Source organism: Hermetia illucens, chromosome 6 (genome assembly GCF_905115235.1).
Source record: "Hermetia illucens chromosome 6, iHerIll2.2.curated.20191125, whole genome shotgun sequence".
In the NCBI taxonomy this organism is placed as follows: Eukaryota; Metazoa; Arthropoda; class Insecta; order Diptera; family Stratiomyidae; genus Hermetia; species Hermetia illucens.
Genome location: NC_051854.1, coordinates 33,484,370 through 33,509,909, shown reverse-complemented (window position 1 = coordinate 33,509,909; position 25,540 = coordinate 33,484,370). Strand labels below are relative to the sequence as shown.

The following is a 25,540-nucleotide window of genomic DNA, read 5'->3' as shown; positions in this document are numbered from 1 at the left end:
TTACTGTCTGTCTGTCTGTCTGTCTGTCTGTCTGTCTGTCTGTCTGTCTGTCTGTCTGTCTGTCCGTCACACGCATTTTTCTCGGAGACGGTTGTAGCGATTGACACCAAATTTGGTAAAAAGGTGGGAACTATGAACGCTCACGCATACAGTGAATTACATCCTTTCACGTCGAATTTAAGGGGGGGTCCTCATACATGCAAAAGGGGGGTGTAAAATTTTTTTTCATCAAATATAGTCATGTGGGGTATCAAATTAAAGGTTTCGATTAGTACTTTTCAAAACCGATCTTAGTTTTGACATTCGTTGGAAGGGTGGGGAGCGCGGGGGGGTGGAAAGTGATCACTTCTTTAAGGGGGCCATTCTCAGAAACTACCAAACCGAAAAATCTGAAAAAAATCGGGAGGCTGCCACTATACGGTGCCTGGGCTCCGAAATACCTTCCATGCCGATATCTGTTTAAATAAAGTTAATAATAGTATATTACTACAATTTTTTGTAATTGTTTGGAAACCCCCCTTAAGTTCACCCTAGTACCATCAAATTTTGCAGAGATATAGGCTATAATATAGAGCATAATCTTACCAAGTTTGGTGGAAATCGCACTATTACTAACAAAGTTATAATACCTCAAATTTTTTACTTCTTTGAAAATTGAAGACTATGAATGTCAATATCACCCGAAAGTGGATACTCTCACATAATATATGGATATATTACGTGCTACGTACTAAGAAATACACAAAACCTTTCATACCTGAAGCGTCCAGCTTCCGGTTTCCCGACTTGTTTGAAGTTGTGAGCATCATGCCTGGCTATCCACATTCACCCGCATCCACACAAATAGATAGATAGGTTCTGAGAATGAGACCAGTTTCACTTTTGGAAACACAGATTTTGGCTTCTCTCTCCTCCGCGCTTATCCCTATATCAAAAATAAGATAATTTTCGAAAAATACGAATTGAGCACTTTCATTGAAACTCCATAAAATTTGCTATCCCCTTTCGCATATATGGGGAGCCCCCATTAAAGCCAGCACAAATTGATGCCACTCTGTACACGTGTAGCGATTCACAAACAACATACTGTGACCAAATGTCGTCAAGGAGTAAATCTCGTGTGACAAAGGGAAAAACAGACGGACAGACGCATAGACAGGATTTGTATCGTAACTGGATGTCGGATACCAGTTGACTCGACTGTGAATGAATGAAAACCTGAGTAAAAACAGGTTTTATTGAATTGTGGTATATATCTTCTTCATAAAATGTGTCGACTGATCGATTAAAAAATGCGCTATTTGACAGAGGGAGAGGACTTTACATCCCTTGTTAACGAAAAATATCATAGACTGTGCTAAAAAAGACGTCTTGAAGGATCGCCAGATTTAAATTCACTAGACTGTTTCCTCTGGGGTAATTTGAAAGGAATGATTTATAAAAAGACCCCAAGTTGAAGTTTATTTTAAATTTAAATTTATCAAGCAGAATGTCATCGGAAGCAATTTGTAATTTTAGTAAGAAATTCTCCTATTGTTCATCATCATCAACGGTGTAACAACCGGTGTCCGGTCTAGGCCTGCCTTAATAAGGAACTCCAGACATCCCGATTTTGCACCGAAGTCCACCAATTCGATATCCTCAAAAGCTGTCTGGCGTCCTGGCCTACGCCATCACTCCATTTTAGGCAGAGTCTGTCTCATCTTCTTTTTCTACCATAGATATTGTCCTTATAGACTTTCCGGGTGGGATCATCCTCATCCATACGGATTAAGTGACCCGCCCACCGTAACGTTTTGAGCCGGATTTTATCCACAACCTGACGGTCATGGTATCGCTCATAGATTTCGTCATTGTGTAGGTTACGGAATCGTCTATCCTCATATAGGGAGCCAAAAATTCTTCGGAGGATTCTTCTCTCGAACGCCGCCAAGAGTTCGCAATTTTTCTTGCTAAGAACCCAAGTTTCCGAGGAATACATGAGGACTGGCAAGATCATTGTCTTGTACAGTAAGAGCTTTGACCCTATGGTGACGTTTCAAGCGGAACAGTCTTTGTAAGCTAAAATAGGCTCTGTTGGCTGACAACAACCGTGCGCGGATTTCATCATCGTAGCTATTATCAGTTGTGATTTTCGACCCTAGATAGGAGAAATTGTCAACGGTCTCAAAGTTGTATTCTCCTATCTTTATTCTTCCCGTTTGACCAGTGCGGTTTGATGTTGTTGGTTGGTTGGTTTTTGGTGCTGACGTTGCCACCATATATTTTGCCTTGCCTTCATTGATGTGCAGCCCAAGATCTCGCACCGATAGCCGCCTGCTCGATCTGGATGAAGGCAGTTTGTACGTCTCGGGTGGTTCTTCCCATGATGTCGATATCGTCAGCATAGGCCAGTAGTTGGGTAGACTTAAAGAGGATCGTACCTCTTGGATTTACCTCAGCATCACGGATCACTTTCTCGAGGGCCAGGTTGAAGAGGACGCATGATAGGGCATCCCCTTGTCGTAGACCGTTGTTAATGATCTCGTATTGTTACCTCGAACAATTTTAGTAAAATTTTGAATGAAGGTACACAGAATACAGTAACCTTTGTATTTTCATTAAATAAAGTATCTGCTGTCTTTTCATCCATTGAAAACAAATTCTTTTTGTTTGTGTGAAATTCAATGTGTTTTAATTTTTAGAGTTTATTTTCAGGTCTGTAACTGCCATTAATCGATTAATTAGCAAAATAGCCACTTAAATCAAGGACCCATGCTCAGAAACTATCAGAAAACAAAATCATTGCCTTATCTGTTATAGCATCTAGTTTCTAAAATGTAGATATCTAGTAAATTAAAGCAGTCAACAGCAGAATGTTGATATATTTCGTAAATTAACTGCAAACCCCCGTTAACATCATCCCAGAATCATAAAATCTTGAAATCATACGGGCCATATTATGCACTATATGAGGAACTTGTTAGAAATCCGGGCATTATTTACCAAATTACAGTAAGTCAAAATTGTCTGTTTCACGTAAATGCACAAACGGAAGCATCGTGCATCAAAATGTTCTTGCATAATCAATCCATAAAACTCTTCATAGCTGAAGCATCCAGCTTCTGGTTTCATAGTTTAGCCTTATTAAAATCGGCTCCTCCCTTTCTTTCTGCGCATCTGCCTGTCAAGAAGGGAATGAGGGTTTGAAAGTAGTCATTCAGACCAAGGACTCATTGTCACAAACGATCTAACCGAAAAATCTGAAAGAAAATCATGATCATGTCTCTACGTGACATCTAGGCATTGAAAATTAAATAACTACACCTGCCCAAATTAATAATAATAGCAAAGGATACCGTAAACTCATCCACCCTTAAGTCCATCTTAAAAGTATAACATTTGTTAGTAATCTTCTTCTTTTTCTTTCGTCTTTGTCCAGTTCACCATCGGAGACGGCTTGTTGTGATCGGTGGCGCCGTTTTGTTCTCTCATTTTGCTGACAATTTCAAATCCCCATCTAACGTGTCAAGTCACCGTTGTTTGGTCCGGCCTTTTGGTTGTTTCCCATCGATTTCGATGTTTAGACCAATTTTGATAAGTTTTGATATACCTGCCTCACTTAGAAATCTACTTTTCGGATCATTGTAGAGCAATTTAACACAACGCGCCAGCTCTTTTAGCATCGGGTGTTATCGCATGGCATACCATTTTTCATTTTCACTTTAAAATCATTTATTTAAAAACGAGTGACTTACATTGAATACATAGCGCTTGTTTCTTATTACTAGCCTAAATGTAGCTTATGTATCATAATTAAATATTTTCAAAAAAAAAGAACGGGTGGCTATTACAATGTTTGGCCTGCCCGACCTTCTCTGACATTACTTTTTACGGTGTAGATAGACATAGATCTTGACAATTCATGATTAAAAACTGGACATATATTTGAAAAAAAACTGCGCCTAAACCTAACTTAATCTAATCTAATAAATAATACTTAAATCTAATTCTTATAACTAATGTTTTTATAGCGCTCACAATTTCGCGCTTAACCTCTGGGCACCCCTACCAGGCAAGAAGTGTCGAAGAAAGAGACAATGGTGGGTTTTAATGCAGAGCTCACAATTTGGCAAGGCCTTAAGAATGTGGCCAATGGGGTGGAGTTACCCTCCAGATAAAGTTGCCTCATGAGTGGATTGGGGTGATTCTCCGTTCTTTCGAAGAATCTTTCTAACAGGTTGACAGCGAACTCTCGAAGAGGTTTAACTTTTACTCGCCTGTACACTTCAGCGTTGCGGCCGCACTTCTTGGTTTTCCAATTGTACGACAAGCCAACGCAGTGTCTTAAAATTTTGCGCTTGAAGGACTCGCACTTCTTCATAGCTTTGGTCGAGCGAGAGATCCATGTAGGGGCTCCGTAGCAAAGAATCGGTCTTATGAGGACTTTGTATAGGGTCAGTTTAGATTTAGTGCAAAGTCCTACTCTTTTACGAAGAATAGAGTAGATTTTACTTAGCACCGCGTACTCTGCTGAGAGCAAGATTAAGGTGGGAGTCGAATCGTAGGTGTTCATGAAATAGCATTCCCAAGTATTTCATTTGTTGGCAACTGTTTACTACGGTATATACGGTATATATAGCTTTTCTGTGGATAAATCTAGATCCCAAGTATCTGGATTTTCTCCGAAGAGTAATAACCTGTGTTTTGGCCTCGTTGATTTTTATTCCCCAGGTCTGGTAGTACTTGCAGAGATCTGTTAAGTATTTTTCTATAGCAATAGCTGCCTTACCGGATTGGAGGCTCGACGAGAATATAAGCGTGTCGTCAGCGAACTGTAATAGTTCTGTGCCGCTCTCTGAGATTGGAGCGTCGGCCGTGAAAATGTTGTAGAGTGTAGGTCCTGAAATGGATCCCTGCGGTACTCCAGAAGTGACCGGTAGGAGATCGGAATAATCATTTCTCACGCTGACGTAAAAATGCCTGTCTTCGAAGAAACTTATTATAAGTCTGATCACCGGGATAGGAAAATCAAAGCTGATTAATTTGAAGATAAATCCGTTGACCCACACGGAATCAAATGCCTTTTCGAGGTCTAATGCACACACTACTGTGGGCTGCTACTCACTGAATCGTAAAGGTAGCTTAGTGCTTTGTCCGGAACCCGAATTGATGGTTCGGAATAATATTTCTCCGAGCGCAATGTTAGACTAATCCCACTGTCCATAGTTTTTCGAAGAACTTGCCCAAGTTGGAAAGGAGAGAGACGGGCCTGAAGTTTTGTGGTTCGTGGAAGCCGCCTTTTTTTTAATGGCGATTATCTTTGCTACTTTCCAAGTAGTGGGAAAGTAACCATTATTGATGCAGTTGTTAAAGACTGCAAGAAGGAACTTCATTGATGCCCTAGGGAGGTTTTTGATGACAATATTTGCTATGTCATCTGGTTCGGTTTATTTTTTGCCGTTAAGGCTTTTAATGTTGGCTGCGAGCTGTGATAAGCTCAAAAAGGTTTCTTGCTACGGAATTGTTCCACCATTTGACGGATTAATGTACTAAGGCAATTGATCCGCGAAATTAACACTTTATATTCCGTGTTAGTTCTGTTGTCATTTTTGTGGAAGTTTCGTTTGAGATTTCTGCGCCAGATTTGTCTGACTTTCAGGTGTTTCATTATCTCGTGCGGCAGTTTATTGAACTGAATCTCATCGATTTTGAGGAGCTTTGTGTTTCTGCGTGTAGCAGAGTTGTTGGCATCAGTAGCCAAGATGATGGTCTCATCGATTTCTTTGTCCCAGTTAGTACGGGCGAATGATCTTATTCCGCTGGGTACTCGCTTTTGCAGTTGAGAGTTTAGGGAAAGTATAAGTTCAACTGCGAAGTGATCAGACATCCCTGGTAAAGTTTTGCACGTTAACACCTGCAGTGTGAGAGTGGCGTCTGCGGACATTAGAAAATAGTCAAGTATTGACTGACTTCCAGGGCCTTGCGGGTGTGTCTGGCAAGATTATCTCAAGCTGCTTTAATGGACTTTAATTATCGATCCATTTTTCGAGGGCCACCCCATTTCGATTTTTTGCCAAATCGCCCCAGGAAGTGTGCCGTGAGTTAAAGTCCCCACCAAAAATTAGGTATTTAGATTTAGACTGGAGATCGCTCAAGATTTGTAAGTCTTGGCCCAGTTGTTCAGAGGGAGAGTTACATTTTATGTAGACTGCATCTATTAAGATGCGTCTATTGTCGTTAGTTTTAACTAAGGCCGCTGCCGCGGAACAGGTCTGCAGGTTTTTTATGGAAACTTCCTCAAATGCATAGTCTTTTCTGACATCCTTTTAGGATGGAACGGGTGGGTGTCGTCCCGGATAATGTTATATCCGGTCAAATTAACGTTTTGCCTGCTTTTTAAATGTGTTTCTGAAACACAGAAGAAGTCTGCTTTCAGGGAATCGACCAACTCTTGTGCGGTGGCACGTTGGGCGTGTGAGACCAAGGACGCGGAGTTAAATGTGACGACCTTTAACTCCATAAACTCATAAAAAGTTGGATAGCGGCTAATTGTCGCTGTTCATTTGTTTGGGCCGAAGCGAGAGTTTCGACCAAGTTTTGGAAGGCCAACTTGTTGCCTTGAGGGGCTGTAGTTCTAGGAATAGTGTTCCTAGTTGTTTGGGTAAGAGGAGTTTGGGGGGCTGCAGCTCTAGGGAGAGTATTCCTAGCTGCTTGAGCGTAAGAAACGCCCGATTTGGCCAAGCTTTTTGACATCTGAGTCACCGCCTGTTTGGCTTTCATGATCTCGGCATTTTTTTCGCCCTGCCAGCTTCCCTTCTGGCAACCATGTCCTTGTATGCCGGGCATCCGCGGTAGTTGGCGGGGTTTCCTGACTGGTCGCAATTGCAGTAAGTTGGTTTATCTGCGGTGGGATTTGAGCATTCCCCTCGCACATGGGTTTTCGTGCACCTCACGCACCGGTGTACGATGGAGCAATTGATGGCGATATGCCCGAAGTTTTGGCAATTGTAGCACTGCACTTCTTGAATCGGCTTGACATTCTCAAGCGCAATTTTCTGGTGAAGGTTATATTTCACCTTAAATGCTTCGTTTAGATCTTGTTCTGGCTCGAAAGTAGCCATGAACAGCCCCGATTGCGACTTCAACGGAAGCGCCGGGTTCAGGCTGTGGGCAAGTTTGTCAGCTCGCGTGACTAGATTTGACACGCTTTTCAACTTTAGGTGCGGGTACTCTTCGTTGAGTTCGCGCATTATGTCGGCTGGGTCAGTCTCTCTATGAAGACCACGGATGACCAAGGACTGACTCCTTAAAGTCGGAGGGGTACTGGTCGTGGCATGCAGTCCCTTTTCCTTAATAAGGTTGAAGATCGCTGCATGATTTTCATCATGACTTTGAGCAAAAATGAGAGTCCTATCGGCCCTTGTATTTTTTAGGGTTGCTTTTAATCCTTTCTCTTTTAATATCCTTAAGAATTGAGGAACATTGATTTTATACCCAGTGATGGGCGAAATTTTTGCCTTTTTTTGGGCGGCTAGCCTAGGGAGAGGGTGCCTGAGGGTTTGCCGGAGGGGCATTAACTCTACTTACACTCACCTTTTCTTTGTTTCTCTTTTTCCTTCGCTGGACGAAGTTGAACTCGTCGCCTTCTTCTTCTTGGATAACGATGCACATCTCTCCATCTTGATGATGTTGTTGATCGTTCTGTTGTTGCTCCTTCAGTTGTTGCTCGTGTTGTTGTTGCCGTTGTTCACGATGATGTTGTCGTTGTTCGCGTTCTCCACTTTGCAGATGTTGTCGTTGCTGCTGCTCCGACGTTGTGATTGGCATCCTCCCTTCGAGGGATGCCAAGGGATCCACTAACTGCTTTGTAATTTTTTGCTGACAGTCCAGCTGCTGGATCATCACAGCCTTTTCTTGCTTTAGCCCCTCGATTTTTTCGACGAGGGTCGCGTTCATTGCTTGCAGCTCTGGGGAGCTGCCTTCTTCTTCCGATGACATCTCCTCGGGGTGTATCATCTTACACCTCTTGGCGGACATCCTGTCCCCAAGCCCGTATTTGCTGTTATGCGCAGCAGCTCTGGAATGTAAAAAAAATTTTTTAATTTAATGTTCTTATAATAGTTACCTTTTTCGGACGTGAATGGCACCGCTGTCCAGAACGTATACTTCCTTCTGGGTTCTTGATCAGCTCTGCTCTTAATGACCTTTCGCTTTGAGAGCTCGGAGCGAACTGCATGGCATACCGGATAAGTTCGTGTGGCATACAGTGAAACACCTTCTTTAGATCCAGAAATGCAATGTAAGGATGGCGATGCCTCTTGTGATATCTCTCCAGTAGTAATCGCGCCGCGTATATTGCATCAGTAGTTCTTCTATTCTTGACAAACCCGACTTGATGTACGGTTATTTGAACGATGTCACGAATACGGTTGTCAAGAATGCGTTCAACAAGGTTCATAATATGGGACATCCTGCTGGACTACCTTTCTTTTCCCATATTGGAACTGTGCCAGTCAGATGGTGTTTTACCTTTTCAGGGTTTGGATATGATGTCGTCAGGCATTGTTGAAGGCAATCCAACTATTATTACCCCATACATGTAAAATTATTTTCATCGAATATAGTCAAGTGGAGTATCAAATCAAAGGCCTTGGTTTGTATCTTCCAAAGCCGGCATTGGTTTTGAGATTGGTTGCAAAAGGGAGGAGTGCGGGGTTCCGAAAAGGGCCAGTTACTTCAAGGACCCGTTCTCAGAAACTACCCAACCAAAATATCTGAAAATAAACATACTGGTCCATGTACAATTAATAGCAGTAATAATGTCACCACATTTATTAAGTTATTTTCTAAAAATTGACTACAAACCTTTAAGCTTATCCTAGAATCATCAACTTTTGCAGTAATATAATTATATATAATTTGGTGAAAATCGCACTATTACTAACACAGCTATAATAGGTCAAAGTTGTCACTTTTGTGCAAATTTCTTGCATTCTAAGACTTTAAATGTCAGTATCATTCTAGGGTGACTAGTTTGACAAACTAAATGCATAAACATTGCGAGCTAGGTATAAATGGGACAAATTTCCATTCAAATATGCTTATATAAGCAATACACAAAACCTTTCATACCTTAAGCATTCAGCTTCATTAATGCCAGGAGCTGCGGTATCTCGCACCCTTTTCATTGCGTCCTAGACTTCATCTGTGGTTATTGGAGGGATATCTTCGGCGCTCATTGGTATGATTGGGAAGATTGTTTCCGGATGTTGGGGGAACAATGTCGAAACTATCTCCCACAATAATCTAGGGCACATAATAGGAGGGGACCTTTTGCCTTTTAATGCCGACATAACCGACTTGTACCCTCCTCCCCATGGATCGGAGTCTACCTCAAGAAGCAATAATTTTTACTTTTCGTTATGGCCCACTGCAACTTTTTGCGTGTCTGCTTATATTTGATCATACTTTGGCGTGTTTCTTTAGAATTGGCTCTGCCTTCTGGCCTTCAAGCATTCCGTACGATACTTCGCTATTTCTGCGTTCCAGCAGTAGTAAGGGTTGCGCTTCCGAGTGTGCACGTCTTGACGTGGAAGCGTCACATGCTCGGTATATCTGTTGAGGCAGCTGCGATGCTTTTTCTATGGCCGCTCCAGTAAACTCGGTCTTCCCCTTCAATACCTTTAGAAATGTATCCTTATCAATTGCTCTTGATGACTAACCTGTTTCTGGTTTCTTGAGGTGAGGATTGATTGTTCTGAGTTCCTTATCAATAGTAATATATATCGCCTGGTGGTCGCCATGCGTGTATTCCTCGCTAACATGCTAGTGTAGATGCTTGACCAGCGAATCATTTACGAAAGTAAGGTCTACGACGGAGCCTAGCTCTTCACGCCTAAATGTGTTTACGCTTCCGACATTGTGCAGGGTGATGTTTAGGCAGGAGAAAACCTCGAATAAGATTCTTCTCCTTTCATTTGTTTCCCGGCTTCTCCACTCCATTGTCCAAGCGTTGAAGTCGGGGTTGCCATCTTTGGCGCCTCTCGCCAGTCTATCTAGCATATTGCAATACTCTGTTATTGTCATACTTGGATATAAATTATAAATGTAGAGTTCATTGATTTTAACCCTTACAAAATCATGTTGGCAATGCTGTTCGCAGACAATAGGAACATCAACATCTTCATACACTTTCTGTGCTAGCAGGTCCTAGGCGACTTGACAGTGATTTAAATTCAGCTGAATGACTCCCATTCACGTAGGGTACTTAAAGCGATCCTGTACGTTGGACACCTGGTGTTACCCATTAGGCGGTTGCAATCGCAATTTTTGATTTGTCTGCATAGAAGGCAGTGATAATTTTTACTGCAGTCCTTTGCCAAATGATTTTCTTCTCCACATCTTCAACACAGTTTGGAACTATCAGTGGTGCTAGTGCAATCCTTCACCATATGCCCGAATCCGAGGTATTTGAAACACTTTTTTAGTGGAATTTGTTCACCTATCCTTCACACCAACCAATGCCCACAGACACACAGACCCACAGACAGTGCTTTTGTAGCAGAAGTCACAGAGATCGTTATGTTCGCTATCTGCGTTCCACCGTACGCTCTCCTTAGGCTCTTGATATCCGCTTCCTGTACGTCCTCCAGTTTCAATTAGTGGGTCCCCATACATGCAAAATGGGGGCGTACATTTTTTTTCACCAAGTGTAGTCATGTGGGGTACCAAATGAAAGCTATCGATTAGTACTTTCTGGAGCCGGTCTTACTCTTGACATTTGATGGAAAAGTCGAGAGTGCGGAGGCCGAAAGTGATCATTTCGTTCACGGATCCATTCTCAGAAACTTCCCAAAGGAAAAATCTGGAAAAAATTAATAGACCTCCAATATATGGTGCCTAACCTACGAGGTACCCTCCATACCGATATCGATCAGTTAATAATAATAATAAGTTAATAATGATATATTACTATGATTTTCAATTGACTGCAAAATCCGCCTTGAGGTCATCCTAGAACCACGAAATCACACCAATGTAGGTTATAATGTAAAGCATGATCCTATCAAGTTTGGTGGAACTCGCACTGACCATTATGAATGTCAATATCACCCGAAAGTGGATATTCCCATGCATATATTACGTGCTATGTTCTAATGGGACAAATACACACTCAAATGCCTTTATAAAAGAAATACATAACACATTTCATAGCTGAAGTGTCCAGCTTCAGGTTTCCCGACTTGTTTTTATGTTAAATAATTTGCGACAAGTCGGGACACCCTAAGCTGGATACTTCAGGTTTTGCGTTTTCTTATGGGAGAACCTTGAGTGCATGGCACGTGTTTATACATTGTTCAAACTTCAATTTGACACTATTTTTCATCAGATATTTATACAAATAATTTGCTCTGGAAGGCACTATATCGACAATTGTCAACTCATACACTACACGCTAGGAGTTCAACATTATAAGCAATTGTGTAGAAATTCACAACATGAGTGTATAGAATAAGGGATTTAAATTTCAACTAAATCCTTTAAATAGTTTTTTGTGTTCCCCAAAACTTGGTTTCAAGTAAAACGCATTTAAAATTTTACCAATAGATTTTTTCTCGTATACTGCGCATTACTTACGTAATGCATAGAACTGTGCCGGCTGACTATAACAATAAAGGATCGAAGGGATTATACAGACAGAACATTTGGATCAGCTGCTGCCAGCTAGTTGGCCGTTTCTTTCAGTTTTTCCTTCTGAACTCCTTCAAAAGACAATAACCACTAAAGTAAGGAACAACTGATTCCGGATATATCGCATTTGTTTCTCCCGGTTTGTCTGCTGTTGAAAAAAAGTGTTTGGATTTTTTATTTTTCGTCATCATCAACGACGCAATAGTTCATTATTGAAATAAGAGCAACGTGTAGGGGTTTTTCTCTGCTGTCACACTAGAGTGCGCTGTGATCATCTTAGAGGGGGAAAAAGTAAACGGTATTTTAACGTGCGGGGTTAACCACAGTCCGCAAACTAGAATTATTAAAGAATATTGAGAGCTAAATTTTTGGTGCTTTTTTGTTAAATTTTTGTGTTTTTTCAAGGCATCTTTAAGGAGTAATGAATAGAAAACTAGGGAATGAATCGCAATTATCCTATCCGTAGAAATATGTTCTGAATAAGACCTAAAAATTTCCAAGAATTTCCTTGGATCAACATGTTGTTTCCAGAAAAACGCATTTAAAAAGTGGGATGCGATTTTTAACCATAGAATCTTAACCGACCATTATTCTGCTGTACCTAGTCCATAAACTTTAGGTTTCTTGAAGAAACACATATAAAACCTTGGCTTCAATTCTTATCCTTTTAGCGAAGTCATTCGGACCGATGAATACGCGCTTTATTACGGCGATCAACATAAACCTGACATGTGACATATTACTTGTTTAACACTGTAACTTGCGAACAACTCCGAATATCAAAAAACACTTTGCCCATATATTCTGCACTACATCTAAATAAAATTGATGGAAAAAGAAAAAAATCGATTCTTTCGATCCGACACATAGGATGACACCCTCAATAAAACAAAAATCACAACACTTTACATATATTTAATATTTAATACAAAGGAATCATTCAAAAACTAAATATGCATGAATATACATAAAATGTAATTTGAAGCCATTCTCACTCAAATAAGTAAATAGATTTGTTAATAACAAACAAATATAATCTTATGAGAAAATCTCTAATTTTTTTAGGTAACTTGTTTTTATTCTTGCGGATTGTTCCTGCCTTTTGTCAAAAAAGTCTATTCGATATAAAGGATATTGTACTCTACTCGGTGTATTTGACTTTGATAAAATTGTTATTTGTAAATTAGCAATTTTTTGGTTGATTCTCTATCAGGTATTTTAATTGTAGCGCCATTATCAACATTCTTACCGTTGCTCTCGTTTCTTGTAATTTGGCGAACGTTTGTCGTAATTGAATATTGATCAAGATCAGCTGTCAGGGCATCGTCGTCTAGGTGGATATTGTTCAATAGCTGAGAACAACAGGCATTGAATCTAGGCTGCCAAACTCCGTTGGAAAAAAGGCGGAGGCAAATAGTCGTCGTCAATCCACTCAATTTTTTCAAAACCTTTCAAAACAATTTGTAATTATGGTAGTCGTGACATTTAAAGTATGGACTGAAATCTTTTTGATTTTCCGAATATTACAAAATTCCAACGCAACATCTTCGTCCCCATTACCGCAAGAGGCCGTTCATTGTCTTTCATAGTCGGTAAATTTTAGATTTGAGACGTTCGTTGATACGTCGATCGCAAAGAACACCAGCTGTGGAACGCCACTTGACCCAGGTTGCGTTAATGCGTGAAGCAATTCCATAACGCTCCGGGTTTGGATTCCGAAAAAATGAATATCCTGTGCTTTATACTCCACAAAGGGGGTAAGAGAAAATAAAGAAACAAACAAATGTAGGTTCTGAGAAAGAACCCTGTTATAATTTTTTAGGCTCACATTTTGAGCCATCACTTCCCTAGGTTTTATCCAATACCAAAATTGGGACCAGCAACGCTAAATGATGCCAGTCGTTGGATGTAAAGGGCATAACGGACCACATGTTTTTACTAAATTTCATGACAATAGCTTCAGCCGTTTTCGAGTAATTCGGGTGGTACAAATAGACAGACAGACAGATGGACAGACAGACTTTGAATCGATTCTAATGAGGTTCTGTTTCACGTAAAACCTTAGAAAGGATTGGATTTGACTTTAACTTAGCTTAAGATCAATTTCGGGTGCCATGGCAATCAACAAAATTGGACTGATTCGCTCGGGTGTTGCCTTAATTTTTCCTTCCAGAAGGAGTTAAGTTGGTGGTGGTCACACAGCATCACTTGAAATATGAGTATTTAGGCAGCCTAAAACGTCCGAAATAGGTTCATGTTACACGTAGCGTTTTAGTTGAAGCAACACGAAGCGACAGTAAACAACCGTCTTCGCCCCATGCTATTGATTGTTGTTATCTTACCATACTGTATCCGTAACTTGTCGGCAAACAGCAATCTAAAATGGTTTGTCACATTACATGGAGCTACGCCTATTCAGTTTAGAAGCACACAACCCAAGATTCAAGCATCCTCAGCTACCCTGCCGTCTCTCCTATTCGTCCTCATTTTTAAGGTTTTGCACTTTTCTCGCAAACGGTCTCTATTAGAACTTTACAAAGCAGTTTTGATATTAGTTGCAAGGTGGGACGGCGAGAGACCCAAAGGACAAACCTAAAATAATTCAGAAATCAGGATTGGTAACAATCCGGACGAAAAATGAAACAGGCGCTAGAACTTTCAACATATCCTATTCCGATATCGACTCAAATAAATTGAATAACAATATATTACCGATTTTTTTCAAATTGACCGGAAAATTCCTCTTAAGTTCATCATAAGATTACAAATTTTTGGAAAACATAAAGCATAATATGGGATATGATATATGAAAGTATTAAAGAAAATTGTACCATTATCGCCAAAGTTAAAATAGCTTAAAATTTTGTCTATTTAGTGTAAATTTACTGTACCTGTATCATAGAATGTTAGTACTACCTTTAAGTGGATTGTCTAACCTATTAAACTCATATACACTATGGCTTTTTAGCTTCGTGCAAATACGTCCGCACGCCGATCCCGCTTTTCGTTCAAGATTGTGCCAAACCAGAATGTAACAATGATATGGAGAAGACAAGTGTTAATGAAAGTTTGGAGCTTTTGACTAATAGTTGCATTAATTTCCTGCTGCTACCATGGAACAGCACAGGGAGAACATTGACCCGGAAGACAAAACAGCAAGGTGGATCTAGCGTTGTTAATACTTCGGGTGATATCAACGGCGGTGCTACCGTCAGCAGAAACAACTCTACGAAGTCACACAAACTGATCGACGCCCTCAGTGATCTGTTAATTAATTCTAGTTCGACTGAGATTTTTTTTTTGTTTTTGGTTTTTATCTTTAATCAGACTTTCTCCCCGTGTTCTTCAAATCCAAAGCTGTTTGATCAAGGACCATGACTCGGCATGAAAGCAAACAGATGTTTGAAGAAAGTTGTTTGAAGAAGGTCACTAATCTTCTTTTTTTTTCTTCGACCTTTGTCTCATTAAAAAGTGTGGTCAGCTTGTCTTGATCGGTTGCGCCATTTTGCTCTCTCATAAGCCTGACTTGGATGCAGTCAAGACGCTCTCAAATCTCCACCTAATGTATCAAGCCACCATTGTTTCGGCCGGCCATTTGGTTGTTTTCTTACCCAGTGAGTTCTCGTTACCATGAATTACATGTCTCTCGCAATTTTTCCATGATCCATTTAACGCTATATTGATCGCGAATGCCTTCATTCCGGATATTATAATGTCGTGTTATGCCAGTGGTCCACGGTAACATCTTTGTCTCCATTGTCGCAAGACACCATGCATTGCCCTTCATAGTCGGCGAGCACTCAGAACTATAGAGAACGACAGGGCAGACTATACTGCTATAAATTTTCGGTTTGAGACGTGGCAATCAGCAAGATTTGTGTAATCCGCTCGGGTATTTCCATAATTTTTCCTTCCAGAAGAAGCTCCGTTGGGGGCCGCCACACAGCACCACTTAAAGTATACGAGTATTTAGGCAACCGAGATTATACACTTAGCGTTTCGGTCTTTTTCAGTGCATCGATTACAAAGAACGTTCGTTGTTGAATGCCATTTATCCAATTTTTAATGATGTGTGAAGTAATGTCATGATACGGTTTACCATTGGTTTAGAGTATCGCTCTGGGATATTTAAATCGCTCAGTTCAGGGCAGCTCACTGCGAACGACAGTAAAAGTGCCCGTTTCATTCATTTTTTTTAATCAGATACTTTGTCAAACACTGTTGCATAAGGCAATCACTCCACATTTTGGAAAATTGCTCGAGATCAGCCTCGTTGTCAAAGACTTCTCGAAATCGATGATGAACAGTTGAATCTATTATCTTTGAGACGGCAATGAGCACGCATATATGGCTCCAATTATCATACTAAGCATTTTTCCTAATTTTGACGATTATTGACTTTTTGAATCCACTGTGAAAGACCCCCGAGTTCTAGGGGTTCTAGGCAGCACAGGCTGCTATGAAAAATTCCTGGCCAATCAAGCCTAGCGGTCTGGCCTTTTGGAAGGCAATTGGTCAATTTTGTTTTGAAACTATTTAAGAGAAACTATCCATGCAGAAGAAAATTTTCTATGCTTTAAGATTGCACCCTTGATGCGAAGACGGAGGAGGACAGTCTCCTAACAGGAGATATGGTACTGCATATCACCAAATTTAGAAGCAGTTTAAGTATATCACATTTATTTTCCACCAAGGTCTTCTAACCAGTTTTTCCGCCTCCTCACTTGACTCTCAGAAGCCTCGATGTGGAAGTCATACTGGAATGTATCTATTTTGGGAAGCAATGAAGCACCTTTTAGGAATACTGAGCTTGAATTCCACCATAGCATTGACCAGTTTGGCCAAGACGTTCAGGAGCGGAAAGAGCCGAAAATTGTTGTAATTACTTGATACTTTGCCTGTTTTGGGAACGTGAACTACTTTTTTAAAGGTTTTATGTCGAACCAGACTTGTTTCAAAAGTGTAAGCTTGATTGTCTGATCCAGAGGGCGCAGGAATGTGCTTGAGGCATTCTAGAATGAACTTTTGCTTGTGGTAGGAATAGTAGATTTCTTCTATGATCTCATTCATACCCATGACTGCTATTGCTACGTAAAGAAAAAGAAGTTGGTGGTGGAAGACAGAATGTATTGTCAGGGTTGAGGTTATTTTTAATGTTCGTGTTGTAGCCCGAGAAAACATTATCAACGGTGTGCCGTATATTTCCACAACATCGTTCCCAGATGTCGATCAACAGCCAGAAATGTTGAAGCTCACATAGCAGTGGCCCAACGAGCACACTGCATAGAATTGGCCATAGCGTATTTCTTGGCGGGTGACCATTGCGATCTTAACGCTTTTTCACAAATTTAACACTCAACTAGTCTCTCCAGACATTTGAGCAGGAATGATGTTAACCTAATTCGTCTAAAGTTCTTTGGATAGTGATCTATTCCAGGCTTTCGTATGAACATTAGATTAACATTCTGCCAAGAGGTATGGTCATAAATCTTCTTCTAGTTAGAAGGATTGCAGAAGCCCTTAATTCTCTGCTCCCGGATGTGGTACTTCCAGCAGGGTTTATACTGCATCAATTATGCGAATACCGCCCGGTCTTTTAAGAAATTTCGTCTTCTAAGAAAGTCCAGCTTGGTCGACAAGTGCATTTTAAGAATTCTCACAATCTTGAAGTCTTCTTGCCTTGTAGTCCCTCTCAATATGTTGTAAAAGAGTCTTGCTTCTAACTTCTTACAAGCCCCTTATAGCATGAATATCTATGAGTTTTTGAAGTTTCCCCAGTTTTCATTCTTACCATCTTTACAAGTTCGATTCACTTGTGCTTCTATCGCCAAAGTAGTCCTTATCTGCCTTCCTGGCAGGAAGTTCATAGAGTTTATACCAATCCATTTTATTAGCATTCTGTCTTCATAATACAGTCTATTTACCCGTAATAGATAGACAAAATTCTAAGCGACGGCAGTTTGATGCTGAGATCAGTCTCCAATGAAGTCTAGCAACTTTGAAATGCAAATTGTAATGTCAATTATTTCTCCTGTGTTCACAATAGTAACACAAGCTGAGGTGTGTATGGTTATCAATTACCTCTAAATGGCAGGATGTGCTATTATTAACGGTTTGCCGAAATGCGCTTTACCTCCTTCCAGAACTTCCCGAGAAGTTTAAAATCCTCCTCCATTGCTCTGCATCATTTGTTTTGAGAAAAACACTCGACGGCCATCTTGGGATAGTGAATTTCATTGCCTAACTCAGTAAATTAAAGTGATGAAACCAAAATAGGCCTCTGGGGCTATATCTTCTACTGTACTCAAAAATATGTTGAGCATTCGCATCACGGCTTATTACGAGTTGAAGATCACTTGATTCTGAACGTGTTATCTGTTCCCTTATTTCTTCCGTCGATGGAGGTCAGAGAGGATCATAAGGTAAGTGCACCCCGGCAGTTATGGCGTCTCTCCAGTTATTATTCGCTTTGCATTTACAACAATACCATAGTTAGACCCGGTGCATAGACAGTTCTATGTATGTATGGTTGTATCTAATAATTGGTTGTATCTAATAATTTTGACTCGTCAGACATAGATTTTGGGCTTTGTAGAACTTTCTTCATAGAAAGTCCCTGCTCTACTCTACCGCAGAGTTTATTAAAGCGAACCCATGGCCATTATATAAGGAAGATATAACGGTGATACTGCAGCTGTATCAGAATTGTTGCCAAAGAAAGAAAGAGGTTTTGATATGCGCGAGTTAATTTAATCAACCCTTATGTTTCATAACATATTTAAGTGTAGTCTTATATGCGATGGAAAAGGAAAGCGTATGCCGCGATTGCCGAGATTACTGCTTGTGTATACGTTCTCTTTTTTCCTGCTTTCGTGTTAGTATTCCTATGGGAGGAACTCTCTTCATTGAGTTCTCTCTTACTGATTTGAACACCTCCTAAAATCATGGGCCTAACACCAGCAGGCAAGTGGAAATAGTCCCTAGTGCGGAACATTTCAAAGCATTGCACACCATAGATTATGGCACGCATTACCACCGCGTTGTCGTGTGGGTCCATTCCGATTGCCAGTTTGCTTCCACCTTCCGGCGGAGGTTCCCTTTCTTTGCGTCCGATTTCTCTGGATATTGCCTTACTTGGTGATACAGCTACCCCCATGTCCTCTTCCTAAGAAACTTCCCTTCTTTCACAGTACCTTCTTCTGCCGTCAGTTAAAAGCGTTCAATATCCGTGTTCCATATGCCTGTCGGTGTTCATCAAGAAAGCGCCCTCTCGATGGAGAGTCTGATGCGACGCTGTCTCACCTCTGCCCTGAATTATATCGAACGCCCACGCTTCAGACCAAAGCTTAACCTGAGCGAACTACTTCGGTCGCGCTGTTCCCAAGGCAGCGGTGATGCAGCGTTTGATGAGTGACCTCTGCCCTGGTACGAAATCGTAAGTCGTTTTCGCCCCTCTTTTAATTTTTCAACTTGAGTGCTAGCCTAATAGTGGGAGTAAGTTGCTCTCCATTTGGTCCGGTCCGACATCAAGGGGATGCGAACTTAGGACTTAGGACTCAATCCCTAAACAACACTTTGCAATGTGGCTCACTGCGTCAAAAAACTAACTTTCGGTAAAATAAACGGACTACTGCCAGACAGTTTTGTAACGCCAAACCAGACACTTATTTGGAAATATTCTTGATAAATTTCAAAATAATTGAAAATCAGTTTGGCGGACAAAAATAAGGAGAAAATTGCTTGAAAATGGAAATGCCTGGAAAAATGCAAGTTTGGTTGCGGAAATTACGAATTTAGTTGGGAAAATTACGAATCTGATTGGAAAGAATATGAATTGAGTTGGGAAAACTACGAAACCATACATATAAAAAATAATAAGTAACTATACAAATTTCCATGCCTTACCAGGAATATAACGGTCGTCGATGGAAATAAATACATACTATACATAGTAGGTTCTTTTCTTATGTCGCAAATTATTTTACTTAAAAGAATGTAGCGCAAAATTAGTCTTTAATATTGTACGCTTAGAAAAGAAGTTATTTATTTAAGGTCGGATTTCCCTTAACAGAATAAGGTCGGATTTCATCAACTTTCTGAATATAAAGTCAACATAGGCTAGAAGATTCAAATTTGGGGTAAAAAATGCAAGTATACGATAATTCTACATAGGAGGAATTGGATTCCGCGCTTCATCACTAAAAATGGGACTTCGTTGAATAATCTAAGCAGTTAAAGGTCAGTTCATTTTAGTATTCAACAAAATAACAGACACTAGTGTCATTCCAAATGGCCACTTGAATGATGCGATAAAAATCCTCTGCCGTTTATTTTGCTTTCAAATCAACGTTGAAGCAGAATGTGTAGACTGTCCGCACACGTTTCTCCCCCATTCAATTATTCTACATATTGTACTACTCATGGAGTGCTTAGTGCACTATCATTCGGAATTTTTATGGTGACAAACGTCAAATAAATTTTCCAATAACCTTCCTTATAGAAATTCCATTGCAATAAGGAAGGCTGTTGGAGTTCATTGTCTGGGTCTGAACGCGACTCACTTCATATAACTTTTTCACCCGTGAATTGTACAAAGAATGAAGGTAAAAAGCATTTAACAATAATCGCGAATTCACTTTCACGGCTTCGTTTGCTATTTAAAAATTAGAGACTTTCCACGGGTTTCAGCCATTATAACTGTTAGGGTTTAGTAGATGAAGCACTCTAGGGATCACATTTTTTCATCTATATTTTCTACACGCTCTACAATAAAATATTCATCATTCTCTGGTAAGAATTATACTACAGTAATTGAACAAAAGGGATACTATGCATTTTGGAGAACTTTCATTCCCGAATGTATGTGCATATGTAACATGATGTGGGATAATGACAAACTACAAGCGGTTATAAACTTTTTGTGTGAAAAAGTACACTTGGTTAAGAAAGAATAAGTCCACCTAGTTTTTCAAAACTTTCCAAAGAATTTGAAAGAAAGTAAGATGCTATTACTATTAGGGACATCTCACTTATTTTTACATATTGGTAAAATCATGAACAATTTTAAAATTTGTTTCTTTGATATATGTATATACAGGGTGTCCCATTTAAAAGTTTTTAGTCGTGAATCCCTTCGAAAATATAACTGTTTATATTTTAAAGTAATTTCAAAATCGACATGCGAAGCTCAGACCCTCCCCCGGTACTTTAAACTTACAGAACTTGTATGTTTGCCGTAAATACCTTTGCGGGGCATAGCGCGTCAACCATACTTACACGCCACCGCGAATGATATTCGTTTCTGGCGATGTGCTTTAATTCCCACACGACCTTCCGAAAAGCTTGGACACTTCTCCAACTCCAAAATCATTGTTATTTGCAGAAGTGGTAGAAGCGTTATTTGCAGAAGTGGTAAAGGATTCGAGGGATTGAAACCTTCAACAGCCCTTGCGATGATTTTCCGAAGTACAACAGTGCTTAGGTGGGTAGAGAATTGCCTCCCAGAATCCTACCATCTTCCCTCACTTGATTCCAGAATGTCCAGCATGAATCGGAGGACTTCTCGTTGAAGTTGAATTAAGCTAGCATTCTGGGCAGCCTCAATACTATCGTAGAGAACCAAACAGGTGTCTTATACAGCGGGTCCATAATAAACCCAGAGTTTAGAGAAAATAAATACGTTAAAGTGGGTTTTCCGGCTGGTTTAAATTTGGGAAATTTTTGAAAACGTGAATGAATTGCTTGATTTAAACTTTATTGTGAGACATTAGGGAAAGGATGTTTTTGTTTGTCTCGCAACAAAGCTGTCACATTGTCAACGACACGAACAAAGTGGAGTTGCGAGAAGGCGCTTCCTTAGTTGGTTGTACCTGGCATTTTTGTCAGGCAAGTTTGGGTGTACCTACCATACTTCGACCATTTCTATTCGGCATTAGATGTTGCCCCAATGCATAGGAGATGAATTTGTGTGGTACATGGCAGCGCGATGTTCGCCACGGTGTTTCTCCGTGCAGCGTGTATTCCTTCATTAACTGAACAGTTCCTGACAAATCCGGCTTGGTTCACAGTGATTTGAACCAAATCGCGACGGCATGGTCCTATAGGTAAGGAATTTGCTGTCAGTGTCAGACAATCAGTTCCTCTATGAAATGCAGGAAAAAGAGAAAACCGTTTGCCAAATCATATACAAGGTCATGTATGTTGGCAAAATTGACAATACCCTTCCCATCCTTATAGATTTTTCCAATGTTTTTATCCAATTGGTACTGTTTATCATCTGTCCACCAGCATGATCAAAGGGATCACTCGTAATGGGGATATAGTTATCGGGAGGCGCATTATTATTTATCATTTTCGCGTGAATTTCCTGAATACTAAACCATAAATAACCTCGTATTTAACGTGAATAACTGATATAAAGTATCAAGGATCCATAAAAGAACTGTCCACTTTTTCCTATTCCTTTTTAAGGTCTCTCTTCCTGTTGCGCTTTCGTAAGCGCTCAAACCTTCAAAGTTCCTCCTGAATACAGCTTATAATGCCACTAACTCTATTCCACATTTGTTGGCATTCGAGCATTTGGGAAATGATCGTCTCCACTTGTAAGTGTCTAACTGCCCGCCCTCATTTGCAAATCTCGATCACACCAAGAGTATGTGCTCCGGGTGCGCGTATTCGTTTACACATTTAGGAGAAAAGGGGGAATCATCATGTCCTTAACGATGTAAATACTTACGGTATCCTCCCAGTCAGAAACATGGCTGGCTATATCCGTCTGTGGAATCAACCTGTGCGTCCACTTCCTCTTGTATGAATTATCCCAACGTCCCTGCCACACCCTGACTGTACACGTTCTCGTTTTCCGTCGCCGATCTGCGGCATTATAATCACTGTGTGCTTTACAGTTCGCAATCTTCGCATCTCCTCGGTCAAAATACCAATCTCATTCCCGCGACTACGCAGGCTGCACTTTCCTCGGTGGTTTGGGTCCTCCAATATTGGGCATCATGCCAATTAACGCAGTTACAACTTTGCTTCTTTGCTTTCTCACTCGCGTAGTTCAAGTATTCCTTGAAGGTTAATTGATGATCCAGCAGAACGCCCAGTTGTTTGATGAAAAGCTTGGACTCTATAAAATGCTGTCCCACACGTCACTACAGCTCCAGTTTTGCTACCAACTCTAATTCATGAGTGACACCAACCAATCCTTGATCAGCCCAACTGATGTCTCACATGCCCAGACAACATCCTCCAGGTGTTTGTCTACTACAGCAATTGGGATGTCGTCTGCATAGCCAGTAAGAGTAGCTTGTCGCTGGAGTTTGATGCGCAACAGATGGTCAAACATTACGTTCCAGAGTAGTGGGCCCAGCACCGATCCTTGAAAGACTCCGCCGGGTACCAAATATTCAACTGGGAAAACGTCGGCGTTATAGAGGAGCTTCCTAGCCACGAAATAATCCCTGATGATTAGCTGAATATAAGTGGGCAAATTCAGTTGGCATAAGAATCTTGCATGTCTCACATCGACGGTGATGATACCTTTGTATTTTTTGGGTACAGCTTATCATCTTACATCTGTAATTGCTTCCCTTGCTAGATTGAGCATTGCATTGATAGCATCCACCGTTGATCGACCAGCGAGAAAACCGTATTGTTGTGTGGACATGCCTCCTGTTTCTTCTACAATTGGGAGCAGCCTGTTGCATATAATGCGCTCCAGTAATTTTCCCACAATGATTATTCTATTATTTATTTTTTTTTTTAGATAATTTCCTATATGGGCTAATAGTATTTTGAAATGAATATGTAATGTATTCGGATGCCCCATTCTTCCGCTCTGTCCGGATAGCTGAGTGGTTAGAGCAAAAGGCTGTCGTACGAAAGGTCGCGGTTCAAATCTCATTGGTGACAGTGGGATTTGTATCGTGATTTGACGTTGGATACTAGTCGACTCAGCTGTGAACTAGTACCTGAGTCAAATCAGGGTAATAATCTCGGGCGAACGCAATGTTGACCACATTGCCTCCTACAGTATATTGTAGTGTGCCGTTACGGTCTTGAATGAAGTGCTCTAACACACTTCCAGGCCCTGATCCAATTGGATTGTTGTGCCAACGATTATTATTATTATTATTCTTCCGTTATGTGTCCGGATAGCCGAGTGGTTAGAGCACAAGGCTATCATACGGAAGGTCGCGGTTCAAATCTCACTGGTGGCAGTAGAATTTGAATCGTGATTTGACGTCGGATACCAGTCGACTCAGCTGTGAATGAGTACCTGAGTCAAATCAGCGTAATAATCTGGGGCGAGTGCAATGCTGACCACATTGCCTCCTACAGTGTACTGTAGTGTACCGTTAAGGTCTTGAATGAAGTGCTCTAACACACTTCAACGCCCTCATCCAATTGGATTGTTGCGCCAACGATTATTATCTTCTGCTCTCCATTAAAATGAACAGTATAGCTTGATGGTCGCCCTGCGTGTAGTGTTCACTAACTCGTTAGGTAATGGCCCTCATCAACGTACTGCTTATGAAGGTAATATCTACCACTGAAACTATCATCCATTTACGGAGGGTATATGTACTTGCGATATTAACAAGAATAATCTCTAGCAAAGAAAAAGTGTCCCCATTCGGTAGACTACGCATTGAAATCTCCCGCAATGAAAATGGAGGATCATACAGGCGTCTAACGCCAGTTCATGTAACATTTGCTCTATTCCACGTTTGTTTCGCTTGGCGGAGCGTAGCAACTATAGACGTGAACACCGTTAATTTTAGCTCTTACGAACCCATTATCAAGGGTTGCGGTTATTTCTTCGAATGGGTATTGTCCTGTCATTAAAATTGCGAACTTTCCACTTTTGTCGGTGGCCTATACCACGTTATATTTTCCTTATCGAGCTCTTGGACTGACTGGCTCAAAAGATCATGTGCGCCTCCTCCCTCCCCCAATGGTTGAGATTTATCTGAATAAACCTCCTTTACCTTTTCCGCGTGGCCCTTGTCATCAAAGCCTGCATCGTTCCCCAACATGCATTCACAGTCTTTTTCACAGTTTCGTGCCAGGTGACTTTTTTCGTCAGGCCGCTTGCATCCATCATACTTGATCAGATCTGGCTATATGACCATACTCCAGACAGCTAAAACACATAACATGGGGTATTTTCTCCTGATTCCTACACACAACCCACCCGATCTTGACTTTGTCAGCTTCCAATTTGCAGTAACTTGATGATTATCGTTTGCGTATCACCGCGTATCCGCGTTCCCGAACCCGATGTTAAAAATAATAATAAAAATCGTTGGCGCAACAATCCATGTTGGATCAGGGCCTTGTAGTGTGTTAGAGCACTGCATTCAAGACCGTAACGGTACACTAGAAGGCAATGTGGTCAGCATTGCGCTCGCCCGAGATTACTACCCTGATTTGACTCAGGTACTCATTCACAGCTGAGTCGACTGGTATCCGACGTCAAATCACGATACAAATTCCACTGCCACCAGTGAGATTTGAACCGCGACCTTCCGTACGACAGCCTTGCGCTCTAACCACTCAGCTATCCGTACACATCCGGATGTTAAAAAGGTTCGGGAAAATCGGGCTGCGGCCTCTATTACGGGCTAGGGACCGTCACATTACAAGTGTCGGCTCCTAAAACCATTTACGGGAACATGCAGCCCTCGACAACGTAGATGAGGTGCCACATTTCCCAAATAAATTTGCTGCATTGTAAAGCGGCAACTGCACTTATCAGTCGTCGGATCAATAGCTGCGAGACATTTATACACCTCATACAAGAACCGTGGGTTGTTGGTAAGGTAGTCAGGGGGCTAAACTTCCAACATTCTGACCTGTTGTA

General features: G+C 40.9%; 1 protein-coding gene across 1 annotated transcript in view; it reads left to right on the top strand.

Annotated features, from left to right (window-relative positions):
* Positions 1-25,540, top strand: part of LOC119659720 — a 368,046-nt gene that overhangs the window by 297,370 nt on the left and 45,136 nt on the right. The gene's annotated exons all lie outside the window — the stretch shown is intronic.